The 12,151-nt window shown below is 43.9% G+C and overlaps 4 non-coding genes across 4 annotated transcripts; all 4 read left to right on the top strand.

Annotated features, from left to right (window-relative positions):
* The first annotated feature begins 220 nt into the window (after window positions 1–220).
* Window positions 221–308, top strand: trnap-ugg (transfer RNA proline (anticodon UGG)). Its single transcript is given in 2 exon segments — window positions 221–256; window positions 273–308. It is a non-coding gene; the product is annotated as a tRNA-Pro (tRNA).
* Window positions 309–1,913: 1,605 nt separating this feature from the next.
* Window positions 1,914–2,001, top strand: trnap-ugg (transfer RNA proline (anticodon UGG)). Its single transcript is given in 2 exon segments — window positions 1,914–1,949; window positions 1,966–2,001. It is a non-coding gene; the product is annotated as a tRNA-Pro (tRNA).
* Window positions 2,002–3,503: 1,502 nt separating this feature from the next.
* On the top strand, window positions 3,504–3,591 carry trnap-ugg (transfer RNA proline (anticodon UGG)). Its single transcript is given in 2 exon segments — window positions 3,504–3,539; window positions 3,556–3,591. It is a non-coding gene; the product is annotated as a tRNA-Pro (tRNA).
* A 3,112-nt stretch (window positions 3,592–6,703) lies between these two features.
* trnap-ugg (transfer RNA proline (anticodon UGG)) lies at window positions 6,704–6,791 on the top strand. The gene is given in 2 exon segments: window positions 6,704–6,739; window positions 6,756–6,791. It is a non-coding gene; the product is annotated as a tRNA-Pro (tRNA).
* The last annotated feature ends 5,360 nt before the right edge of the window (window positions 6,792–12,151 follow it).

Below are 12,151 nucleotides of genomic sequence, written 5' to 3'. Positions count from 1 at the left end.
CAACCGAAGTCAGACGCATTATCCATTAGTCTATGCGGCCGCTAATGCCGCTGCATCTCTTTTTATGGGGCGAATTGTGAGCAGGTTCAAGGAAACTGCTCGAAAAAAGAAGTGGATTGAGGAAAAGATAATAATATTTAAACTGAATAAACAGGTCCTCTGTGAGCTGGATTCGCACCAGCGCAGTGAAACTCAATGCAAATGGAAGAATAACATGGGCGGCTCGTTGGTCTAGGGGTATGATTCTCGCTTTGGGCGTATCACGATTAAAATGCGAGAGGTCCCGGGTTCAAATCCCGGACGAGCCCTGACACATTTTGTTAAACTCAACAACTCGGTCATCAAAGCTGAAATCGCTCTGCTTCTAAATAAACGGCATGATCCGAGATTGTGAGCTCTGCCATTTCAAACAGACACAGAATGATCCGGGGCTGTGAGCACTCCCGGTTTAAACAGACCCAGAATGATTCGCAAGTGACCACGACCCCGCCCATTATAGACAGGCCTGATTTTCAAAGCTTATGAAATCTATGGCAACATAAATCGGGCTGTTTCTAAAACGATGCCCGGTTTAATCTTGGACGTCAAGTTGAAAGTTTACTCCATTATAATGTTTCCCTTTATCTCCGTCATTTTACTCCAGCCAAATGAACTGAGTTTAGGTGTCAGCCGTGGCTCAGCGGTAGCATACTCAAGCCTCACTCCAGAGACTTGAGTGCATAATCCAGGCTGACACTCCAGGGCAGTACTGATGTCGTGCTGCACTGTCGGCAGTGCCGTCTTTCTAGTAAGATGTTAAACTGGGGCTTCAGATCCCATGAGAGAATGCTGAAAAGAACGAGGATTTCCCGCGCATTATTTATCTCTCAACCAAAGTCCCAAAAACAGAAAATCTCGTCATTAAGTTTGATAAATATTTTTGAAATTAAATTGCCCCCAAAGGAGAAATTTATGTTTCTGCTCCCTAATCATTTGCCTCTGTTGCCGCTAGTCTTTCATTCGGTGCCAATCTCAGAGCAAGGAAGAGAGGGTTCTCAGTCTCCGATTCGCGATCTCACACTCCACTTTCATTCATAGAGTCATAGAGTAATACAGCACGGATAGAGTCCCTTCGGCCCATCGTGTCCATGCCGGCCATCAAGCCCTGTCTAATCTTCAAGGTGGGTTGAGGAATTTCTTGGAATATTTTACTTTTAACAAGATATGAGTAATGCAAGGGCACAGACCATCAACACCAGCACAATTTTCACGAAATTGTATTTCAAGTAAGATTCAGTGAAATGCTTGGAAAGTGCATCAGCATCAAACGTGTAATACAGTAACGGCGAGAATGGGATTCCAACCCACGCGTGCAGTGCACAATAGATTAGCAGTCCATCGCTTTAACCTCTCGGCCACCTCGTCTCACCGAGGCAATGCTCTCAGACATTCCATTTCTTGCTTTTTGCATCGAATTAGAACTACCCTGAAAGAAATTCAACTTCACCGCTTATCCTGCCCGTGCACACAGATCTACAATGTTGAAAATGTACAATCAGCTAAATGTAAGCAACAGGCCTTCCGTTACTTCAGATGAGGGGCTGTCAAAAATGGCCGGTTTCACGCCAGATTCAGAATATAAAAAGTGTCGCCCAGATAATTAAACGACCTTTGTAGGATTTGAACCTTCAATCTTCTGATAACTTTAGAATTTGCAACCGAAGTCAGACGCCTTATCCATTAGTCTATGCGGCCGTAATGCCGCTGCATCTCTTTTTATGGGGCGAATTGTGAGCAGGTTCAAGGAAACTGCTCGAAAAAAGAAGTGGATTGAGGAAAAGATAATAATATTTAAACTGAATAAACAGGTCCTCTGTGAGCTGGATTCGCACCAGCGCAGTGAAACTCAAAGCAAATGAAAGAATAACATGGGCGGCTCGTTGGTCTAGGGGTATGATTCTCGCTTTGGGCGTTTCACGATTAAAATGCGAGAGGTCCCGGGTTCAAATCCCGGACGAGCCCTGGCGCATTTTGTTAAACTCAACAACTCGGTCATCAAAGCTGAAATCGCTCTGATTCTAAATAAACGGCATGATCCGAGATTGTGAGCTCTGCCATTTCAAACAGACACAGAATGATGCGGGACTGTGAGCACTCCCGGTTTAAACAGACCCAGAATGATTCGCAAGTGACCACGACCCCGCCCATTATAGACAGGCCTGATTTTCAAAGCTTATGAAATCTATGGCAACATAAATCGGGCTGTTTCTAAAACGATGCCCGGTTTAAAGTTTACTCCATTATCATTTTTCCCTTTATCTCCGTCATTTTACTCCAGCCAAATGAACTGAGTTTAGGTGTCAGCCGTGGCTCAGCGGTAGCATACTCAAGCCACACTCCAGAGACTTGAGTGTATAATCCTGGCACACACTCCAGGGCAGTACTGAAGTCGTGCTGCACTGTTGGCAGTGCCGTCTTTCTAGTAAGATGTTAAACTGGGGCTTCAGATCCCATGAGAGAATGCTGAAAAGAACGAGGATTTCTCGCGCATTATTTATCTCTCAACCAAAGTCCCAAAAACAGAAAATCTCGTCACGAAGTTTGATAAATATTTTTGAAAGTAAATTGCCCCCAAAGGAGAAATTTATGTTTCTGCTCCCTAATAATTTGCCTCTGTTGCCGCTAGTCTTTCATTCGGTGCCAATCTCAGAGGAAGGAAGAGAGGGTTCTCAGTCTCCGATTCGCGATCTCACACTCCACTTTCATTCAAGGTGGGTTGAGGAATTTCTTGGAATATTTTACTTTTAACAAGATGTGAGTAATGCAAGGGCACAGACCATCAACACCAGCACAATTTTCACGAAATTGTATTTCAAGTAAGATTCAGTGAAATGCTTGGAATGTGCATCAGCATCAAACGTGTAATACAGTAACGACGAGAATGGGATTCCAACCCACGCGTGCAGTGCACAATAGATTAGCAGTCCATCGCCTTAACCTCTCGGCCACCTCGTCTCACCGAGGCAATGCTCTTAGACATTCCATTTCTTGCTTTTTGCATCTAATTAGAACTACCCTGAAAGAAATTCAACTTCACCGCTTATCCTGCCCGTGCACACAGATCTACAATGTTGAAAATGTACAATCAGCTTAATGGAAGCAACAGGCCTTCCGTTACTTCAGATGAGGGGCTGTCAAAAATGGCCGGTTTCACGCCAGATTCAGAATATAAAAAGTGTCGCCCAGATAATTAAACGACCTTTGTAGGATTTGAACCTTCAATCTTCTGATAACTTTAGAATTTGCAACCGAAGTCAGACGCCTTATCCATTAGTCTATGCGGCCGTAATGCCGCTGCATCTCTTTTTATGGGGCGATTTTTGAGCAGGTTCAAGGAAACTGCTCGAAAAAAGAAGTGGATTGAGGAAAAGATAATAATATTTAAACTGAATAAACAGGTCCTCTGTGAGCTGGATTCGCACCAGCGCAGTGAAACTCAATGCAAATGGAAGAATAACATGGGCGGCTCGTTGGTCTAGGGGTATGATTCTCGCTTTGGGCGTTTCACGATTAAAATGCGAGAGGTCCCGGGTTCAAATCCCGGACGAGCCCTGACACATTTTGTTAAACTCAACAACTCGGTCATCAAAGCTGAAATCGCTCTGCTTCTAAATAAACGGCATGATCCGAGATTGTGAGCTCTGCCATTTCAAGCAGACACAGAATGATGCGGGACTGTGAGCACTCCCGGTTTAAACAGACCCAGAATGATTCGCAAGTGACCACGACCCGGCCCATTATAGACAGGCCTGATTTTCAAAGCTTATGATATCTATGGCAACATAAATCGGGCTGTTTCTAAAAATATGCCCGGTTTAATCTTGGACGCCAAGTTGAAAGTTTACTCCATTATCATTTTTCCCTTTATCTCCGTCATTTTAATCCAGCCAAATGAAGTGAGTTTAGGTGTCAGCCGTGGCTCAGCGGTAGCATACTCAAGCCACACTCCAGAGACTTGAGTGTATAATCCTGGCTCACACTCCAGGGCAGTACTGAGGTCGTGCTGCACTGTTGGCAGTGCCGTCTTTCTAGTAAGATGTTAAACTGGGGCTTCAGATCCCATGAGAGAATGCTGAAAAGAACGAGGATTTCTCGCGCATTATTTATCTCTCAACCAAAGTCCCAAAAACAGAAAATCTCGTCATTAAGTTTGATAAATATTTTTGAAATTAAATTGCCCCCGAAGGAGAAATTTATGTTTCTGCTCCCTAATCATTTGCCTCTGTTGCCGCTAGTCTTTCATTCGGTGCCAATCTCAGAGGAAGGAAGGGAGGGTTCTCAGTCCCCGATTCGCAATCTCATACTCCACTTTCATTCAAGGTGGGTTGAGGAATTTCTTGGAATATTTTACTTTTAACAAGATATGAGTAATGCAAGGGCACAGACCATCAACACCAGTACAATTTTCACGAAATTGTATTTCAAGTAAGATTCAGTGAAATGCTTGGAAAGTGCATCAGCATCAAACGTGTAATACAGTAACGACGAGAATGGGATTCCAACCCACGCGTGCAGAGCACAATAGATTAGCAGTCCATCGCCTTAACCTCTCGGCCACCTCGTCTCACCGAGGCAATGCTCTCAGACATTCCATTTCTTGCTTTTTGCATCTAATTAGAACTACCCTGAAAGAAATTCAACTTCACCGCTTATCCTGCCCGTGCACACAGATCTACAATGTTGAAAATGTACAATCAGCTAAATGTAAGCAACAGGCCTTCCGTTACTTCAGATGAGGGGCTGTCAAAAATGGCCGGTTTCACGCCAGATTCAGAATATAAAAAGTGTCGCCCAGATAATTAAACGACCTTTGTAGGATTTGAACCTTCAATCTTCTGATAACTGAAGAATTTGCAACCGAAGTCAGACGCATTATCCATTAGTCTATGCGGCCGCTAATGCCGCTGCATCTATTTTTATGGGGGGAATTGTGAGCAGGTTCAAGGAAACTGCTCGAAAAAAGAAGTGGATTGAGGAAAAGATAATAATATTTAAACTGAATAAACAGGTCCTCTGTGAGCTGGATTCGCACCAGCGCAGTGAAACTCAATGCAAATGGAAGAATAACATGGGCGGCTCGTTGGTCTAGGGGTATGATTCTCGCTTTGGGCGTATCACGATTAAAATGCGAGAGATCCCGGGTTCAAATCCCGAACGAGCCCTGACACATTTTGTTAAACTCAACAACTCGGTCATCAAAGCTGAAATCGCTCTGATTCTAAATAAACGGCATGATCCGAGATTGTGAGCTCTGCCATTTCAAACAGACACAGAATGATGCGGGACTGTGAGCACTCCCGGTTTAAACAGACCCAGAATGATTCGCAAGTGACCACGACCCCGCCCATTATAGACAGGCCTGATTTTCAAAGCTTATGAAATCTATGGCAACATAAATCGGGCTGTTTCTAAAACGATGCCCGGTTTAAAGTTTACTCCATTATCATTTTTCCCTTTATCTCCGTCATTTTACTCCAGCCAAATGAACTGAGTTTAGGTGTCAGCCGTGGCTCAGCGGTAGCATACTCAAGCCACACTCCAGAGACTTGAGTGTATAATCCTGGCTCACACTCCAGGGCAGTACTGAAGTCGTGCTGCACTGTTGGCAGTGCCGTCTTTCTAGTAAGATGTTAAACTGGGGCTTCAGATCCCATGAGAGAATGCTGAAAAGAACGAGGATTTCTCGCGCATTATTTATCTCTCAACCAAAGTCCCAAAAACAGAAAATCTCGTCATTAAGTTTGATAAATATTTTTGAAAGTAAATTGCCCCCAAAGGAGAAATTTATGTTTCTGCTCCCTAATAATTTGCCTCTGTTGCCGCTAGTCTTTCATTCGGTGCCAATCTCAGAGGAAGGAAGAGAGGGTTCTCAGTCTCCGATTCGCGATCTCACACTCCACTTTCATTCAAGGTGGGTTGAGGAATTTCTTGGAATATTTTACTTTTAACAAGATATGAGTAATGCAAGGGCACAGACCATCAACACCAGCACAATTTTCACGAAATTGTATTTCAAGTAAGATTCAGTGAAATGCTTGGAAAGTGCATCAGCATCAAACGTGTAATACAGTAACGACGAGAATGGGATTCCAACCCACGCGTGCAGTGCACAATAGATTAGCAGTCCATCGCCTTAACCTCTCGGCCACCTCGTCTCACCGAGGCAATGCTCTTAGACATTCCATTTCTTGCTTTTTGCATCTAATTAGAACTACCCTGAAAGAAATTCAACTTCACCGCTTATCCTGCCCGTGCACACAGATCTACAATGTTGAAAATGTACAATCAGCTAAATGTAAGCAACAGGCCTTCCGTTACTTCAGATGAGGGGCTGTCAAAAATGGCCGGTTTCACGCCAGATTCAGAATATAAAAAGTGTCGCCCAGATAATTAAACGACCTTTGTAGGATTTGAACCTTCAATCTTCTGATAACTTTAGAATTTGCAACCGAAGTCAGGCGCCTTATCCATTAGTCTATGCGGCCGTAATGCCGCTGCATCTCTTTTTATGGGGCGATTTTTGAGCAGGTTCAAGGAAACTGCTCGAAAAAAGAAGTGGATTGAGGAAAAGATAATAATATTTAAACTGAATAAACAGGTCCTCTGTGAGCTGGATTCGCACCAGCGCAGTGAAACTCAATGCAAATGGAAGAATAACATGGGCGGCTCGTTGGTCTAGGGGTATGATTCTCGCTTTGGGCGTTTCACGATTAAAATGCGAGAGGTCCCGGGTTCAAATCCCGGACGAGCCCTGACACATTTTGTTAAACTCAACAACTCGGTCATCAAAGCTGAAATCGCTCTGCTTCTAAATAAACGGCATGATCCGAGATTGTGAGCTCTGCCATTTCAAGCAGACACAGAATGATGCGGGACTGTGAGCACTCCCGGTTTAAACAGACCCAGAATGATTCGCAAGTGACCACGACCCGGCCCATTATAGACAGGCCTGATTTTCAAAGGTTATGATATCTATGGCAACATAAATCGGGCTGTTTCTAAAAATATGCCCGGTTTAATCTTGGACGCCAAGTTGAAAGTTTACTCCATTATCATTTTTCCCTTTATCTCCGTCATTTTACTCCAGCCAAATGAACTGAGTTTAGGTGTCAGCCGTGGCTCAGCGGTAGCATACTCAAGCCACACTCCAGAGACTTGAGTGTATAATCCTGGCTCACACTCCAGGGCAGTACTGAAGTCGTGCTGCACTGTTGGCAGTGCCGTCTTTCTAGTAAGATGTTAAACTGGGGCTTCAGATCCCATGAGAGAATGCTGAAAAGAACGAGGATTTCTCGCGCATTATTTATCTCTCAACCAAAGTCCCAAAAACAGAAAATCTCGTCATTAAGTTTGATAAATATTTTTGAAAGTAAATTGCCCCCAAAGGAGAAATTTATGTTTCTGCTCCCTAATAATTTGCCTCTGTTGCCGCTAGTCTTTCATTCGGTGCCAATCTCAGAGGAAGGAAGAGAGGGTTCTCAGTCTCCGATTCGCGATCTCACACTCCACTTTCATTCAAGGTGGGTTGAGGAATTTCTTGGAATATTTTACTTTTAACAAGATATGAGTAATGCAAGGGCACAGACCATCAACACCAGCACAATTTTCACGAAATTGTATTTCAAGTAAGATTCAGTGAAATGCTTGGAAAGTGCATCAGCATCAAACGTGTAATACAGTAACGACGAGAATGGGATTCCAACCCACGCGTGCAGTGCACAATAGATTAGCAGTCCATCGCCTTAACCTCTCGGCCACCTCGTCTCACGGAGGCAATGCTCTTAGACATTCCATTTCTTGCTTTTTGCATCTAATTAGAACTACCCTGAAAGAAATTCAACTTCACCGCTTATCCTGCCCGTGCACACAGATCTACAATGTTGAAAATGTACAATCAGCTAAATGTAAGCAACAGGCCTTCCGTTACTTCAGATGAGGGGCTGTCAAAAATGGCCGGTTTCACGCCAGATTCAGAATATAAAAAGTGTCGCCCAGATAATTAAACGACCTTTGTAGGATTTGAACCTTCAATCTTCTGATAACTTTAGAATTTGCAACCGAAGTCAGGCGCCTTATCCATTAGTCTATGCGGCCGTAATGCCGCTGCATCTCTTTTTATGGGGCGATTTTTGAGCAGGTTCAAGGAAACTGCTCGAAAAAAGAAGTGGATTGAGGAAAAGATAATAATATTTAAACTGAATAAACAGGTCCTCTGTGAGCTGGATTCGCACCAGCGCAGTGAAACTCAATGCAAATGGAAGAGTAACATGGGCGGCTCGTTGGTCTAGGGGTATGATTCTCGCTTTGGGCGTTTCATGATTAAAATGCGAGAGGTACCGGGTTCAAATCCCGGACGAGCCCTGACAGATTTTGTTAAACTCAACAACTCGGTCATCAAAGCTGAAATCGCTCTGCTTCTAAATAAACGGCATGATCCGAGATTGTGAGCTCTGCCATTTCAAGCAGACACAGAATGATGCGGGACTGTGAGCACTCCCGGTTTAAACAGACCCAGAATGATTCGCAAGTGATCACGACCCGGCCCATTATAGACAGGCCTGATTTTCAAAGCTTATGATATCTATGGCAACATAAATCGGGCTGTTTCTAAAAATATGCCCGGTTTAATCTTGGACGCCAAGTTGAAAGTTTACTCCATTATCATTTTTCCCTTTATCTCCGTCATTTTACTCCAGCCAAATGATCTGAGTTTAGGTGTCAGCCGTGGCTCAGCGGTAGCATACTCAAGCCACACTCCAGAGACTTGAGTGTATAATCCTGGCTCACACTCCAGGGCAGTACTGAGGTCGTGCTGCACTGTTGGCAGTGCCGTCTTTCTAGTAAGATGTTAAACTGGGGCTTCAGATCCCATGAGAGAATGCTGAAAAGAACGAGGATTTCTCGCGCATTATTTATCTCTCAACCAAAGTCCCAAAAACAGAAAATCTCGTCATTAAGTTTGATAAATATTTTTGAAATTAAATTGCCCCCGAAGGAGAAATTTATGTTTCTGCTCCCTAATCATTTGCCTCTGTTGCCGCTAGTCTTTCATTCGGTGCCAATCTCAGAGGAAGGAAGGGAGGGTTCTCAGTCCCCGATTCGCAATCTCATACTCCACTTTCATTCAAGGTGGGTTGAGGAATTTCTTGGAATATTTTACTTTTAACAAGATATGAGTAATGCAAGGGCACAGACCATCAACACCAGCACAATTTTCACGAAATTGTATTTCAAGTAAGATTCAGTGAAATGCTTGGAAAGTGCATCAGCATCAAACGTGTAATACAGTAACGACGAAAATGGGATTCCAACCCACGCGTGCAGAGCACAATAGATTAGCAGTCCATCGCCTTAACCTCTCGGCCACCTCGTCTCACCGAGGCAATGCTCTCAGACATTCCATTTCTTGCTTTTTGCATCTAATTAGAACTACCCTGAAAGAAATTCAACTTCACCGCTTATCCTGCCCGTGCACACAGATCTACAATGTTGAAAATGTACAATCAGCTAAATGTAAGCAACAGGCCTTCCGTTACTTCAGATGAGGGGCTGTCAAAAATGGCCGGTTTCACGCCAGATCCGAATATAAAAAGTGTCGCCCAGATAATTAAACGACCTTTGTAGGATTTGAACCTTCAATCTTCTGATAACTGAAGAATTTGCAACCGAAGTCAGACGCATTATCCATTAGTCTATGCGGCCGCTAATGCCGCTGCATCTCTTTTTATGGGGGGAATTGTGAGCAGGTTCAAGGAAACTGCTCGAAAAAAGAAGTGGATTGAGGAAAAGATAATAATATTTAAACTGAATAAACAGGTCCTCTGTGAGCTGGATTCGCACCAGCGCAGTGAAACTCAATGCAAATGGGAAAATAAAATGGGCGGCTCGTTGGTCTAGGGGTATGATTCTCGCTTTGGGCGTATCACGATTAAAATGTGAGAGGTCCCGGGTTCAAATCCCGGACGAGCCCTGACACATTTTGTTAAACTCAACAACTCGGTCATCAAAGCTGAAATCGCTCTGATTCTAAATAAACGGCATGATCCGAGATTGTGAGCTCTGCCATTTCAAACAGACACAGAATGATGCGGGACTGTGAGCACTCCCGGTTTAAACAGACCCAGAATGATTCGCAAGTGACCACGACCCCGCCCATTATAGACAGGCCTGATTTTCAAAGCTTATGAAATCTATGGCAACATAAATCGGGCTGTTTCTAAAACGATGCCCGGTTTAATCTTGGACGTCAAGTTGAAAGTTTACTCCATTATAATGTTTCCCTTTATCTCCGTCATTTTACTCCAGCCAAATGAACTGAGTTTAGGTGTCAGCCGTGGCTCAGCGGTAGCATACTCAAGCCTCACTCCAGAGACTTGAGTGCATAATCCAGGCTGACACTCCAGGGCAGTACTGAGGTCGTGCTGCACTGTCGGCAGTGCCGTCTTTCTAGTAAGATGTTAAACTGGGGCTTCAGATCCCATGAGAGAATGCTGAAAAGAACGAGGATTTCTCGCGCATTATTTATCTCTCAACCAAAGTCCCAAAAACAGAAAATCTCGTCATTAAGTTTGATAAATATTTTTGAAATTAAATTGCCCCCAAAGGAGAAATTTATGTTTCTGCTCCCTAATCATTTGCCTCTGTTGCCGCTAGTCTTTCATTCGGTGCCAATCTCAGAGGAAGGAAGAGAGGGTTCTCAGTCTCCGATTCGCGATCTCACACTCCACTTTCATTCAAGGTGGGTTGAGGAATTTCTTGGAATATTTTACTTTTAACAAGATATGAGTAATGCAAGGGCACAGACCATCAACACCAGCACAATTTTCACGAAATTGCATTTCAAGTAAGATTCAGTGAAATGCTTGGAAAGTGCATCAGCATCAAACGTGTAATACAGTAACGGCGAGAATGGGATTCCAACCCACGCGTGCAGTGCACAATAGATTAGCAGTCCATCGCCTTAACCTCTCGGCCACCTCGTCTCACCGAGGCAATGCTCTCAGACATTCCATTTCTTGCTTTTTGCATCGAATAAGAACTACCCTGAAAGAAATTCAACTTCACCGCTTATCCTGCCCGTGCACACAGATCTACAATGTTGAAAATGTACAATCAGCTAAATGTAAGCAACAGGCCTTCCGTTACTTCAGATGAGGGGCTGTCAAAAATGGCCGGTTTCACGCCAGATTCAGAATATAAAAAGTGTCGCCCAGATAATTAAACGACCTTTGTAGGATTTGAACCTTCAATCTTCTGATAACTTTAGAATTTGCAACCGAAGTCAGACGCCTTATCCATTAGTCTATGCGGCCGTAATGCCGCTGCATCTCTTTTTATGGGGCGAATTGTGAGCAGGTTCAAGGAAACTGCTCGAAAAAAGAAGTGGATTGAGGAAAAGATAATAATATTTAAACTGAATAAACAGGTCCTCTGTGAGCTGGATTCGCACCAGCGCAGTGAAACTCAAAGCAAATGAAAAAATAACATGGGCTAGGGGTATGATTCTCGCTTTGGGCGTTTCACGATTAAAATGCGAGAGGTCCCGGGTTCAAATCCCGGACGAGCCCTGGCGCATTTTGTTAAACTCAACAACTCGGTCATCAAAGCTGAAATCGCTCTGATTCTAAATAAACGGCATGATCCGAGATTGTGAGCTCTGCCATTTCAAACAGACACAGAATGATGCGGGACTGTGAGCACTCCCGGTTCAAACAGACCCAGAATGATTCGCAAGTGACCACGACCCCGCCCATTATAGACAGGCCTGATTTTCAAAGCTTATGAAATCTATGGCAACATAAATCGGGCTGTTTCTAAAACGATGCCCGGTTTAAAGTTTACTCCATTATCATTTTTCCCTTTATCTCCGTCATTTTACTCCAGCCAAATGAACTGAGTTTAGGTGTCAGCCGTGGCTCAGCGGTAGCATACTCAAGCCACACTCCAGAGACTTGAGTGTATAATCCTGGCTCACACTCCAGGGCAGTACTGAAGTCGTGCTGCACTGTTGGCAGTGCCGTCTTTCTAGTAAGATGTTAAACTGGGGCTTCAGATCCCATGAGAGAATGCTGAAAAGAACGAGGATTTCTCGCGCATTATTTATCTCTCAACC

This window comes from Somniosus microcephalus, unplaced genomic scaffold (genome assembly GCF_052327205.1).
Source record: "Somniosus microcephalus isolate GS21.2 unplaced genomic scaffold, FLI_Smic_1.0 unresolved_chr1, whole genome shotgun sequence".
Classification (NCBI taxonomy): Eukaryota; Metazoa; Chordata; class Chondrichthyes; order Squaliformes; family Somniosidae; genus Somniosus; species Somniosus microcephalus.
The sequence above is the reverse complement of the archived record's forward strand: the minus strand, read 5'-3'. Positions and strand labels throughout refer to the sequence as shown.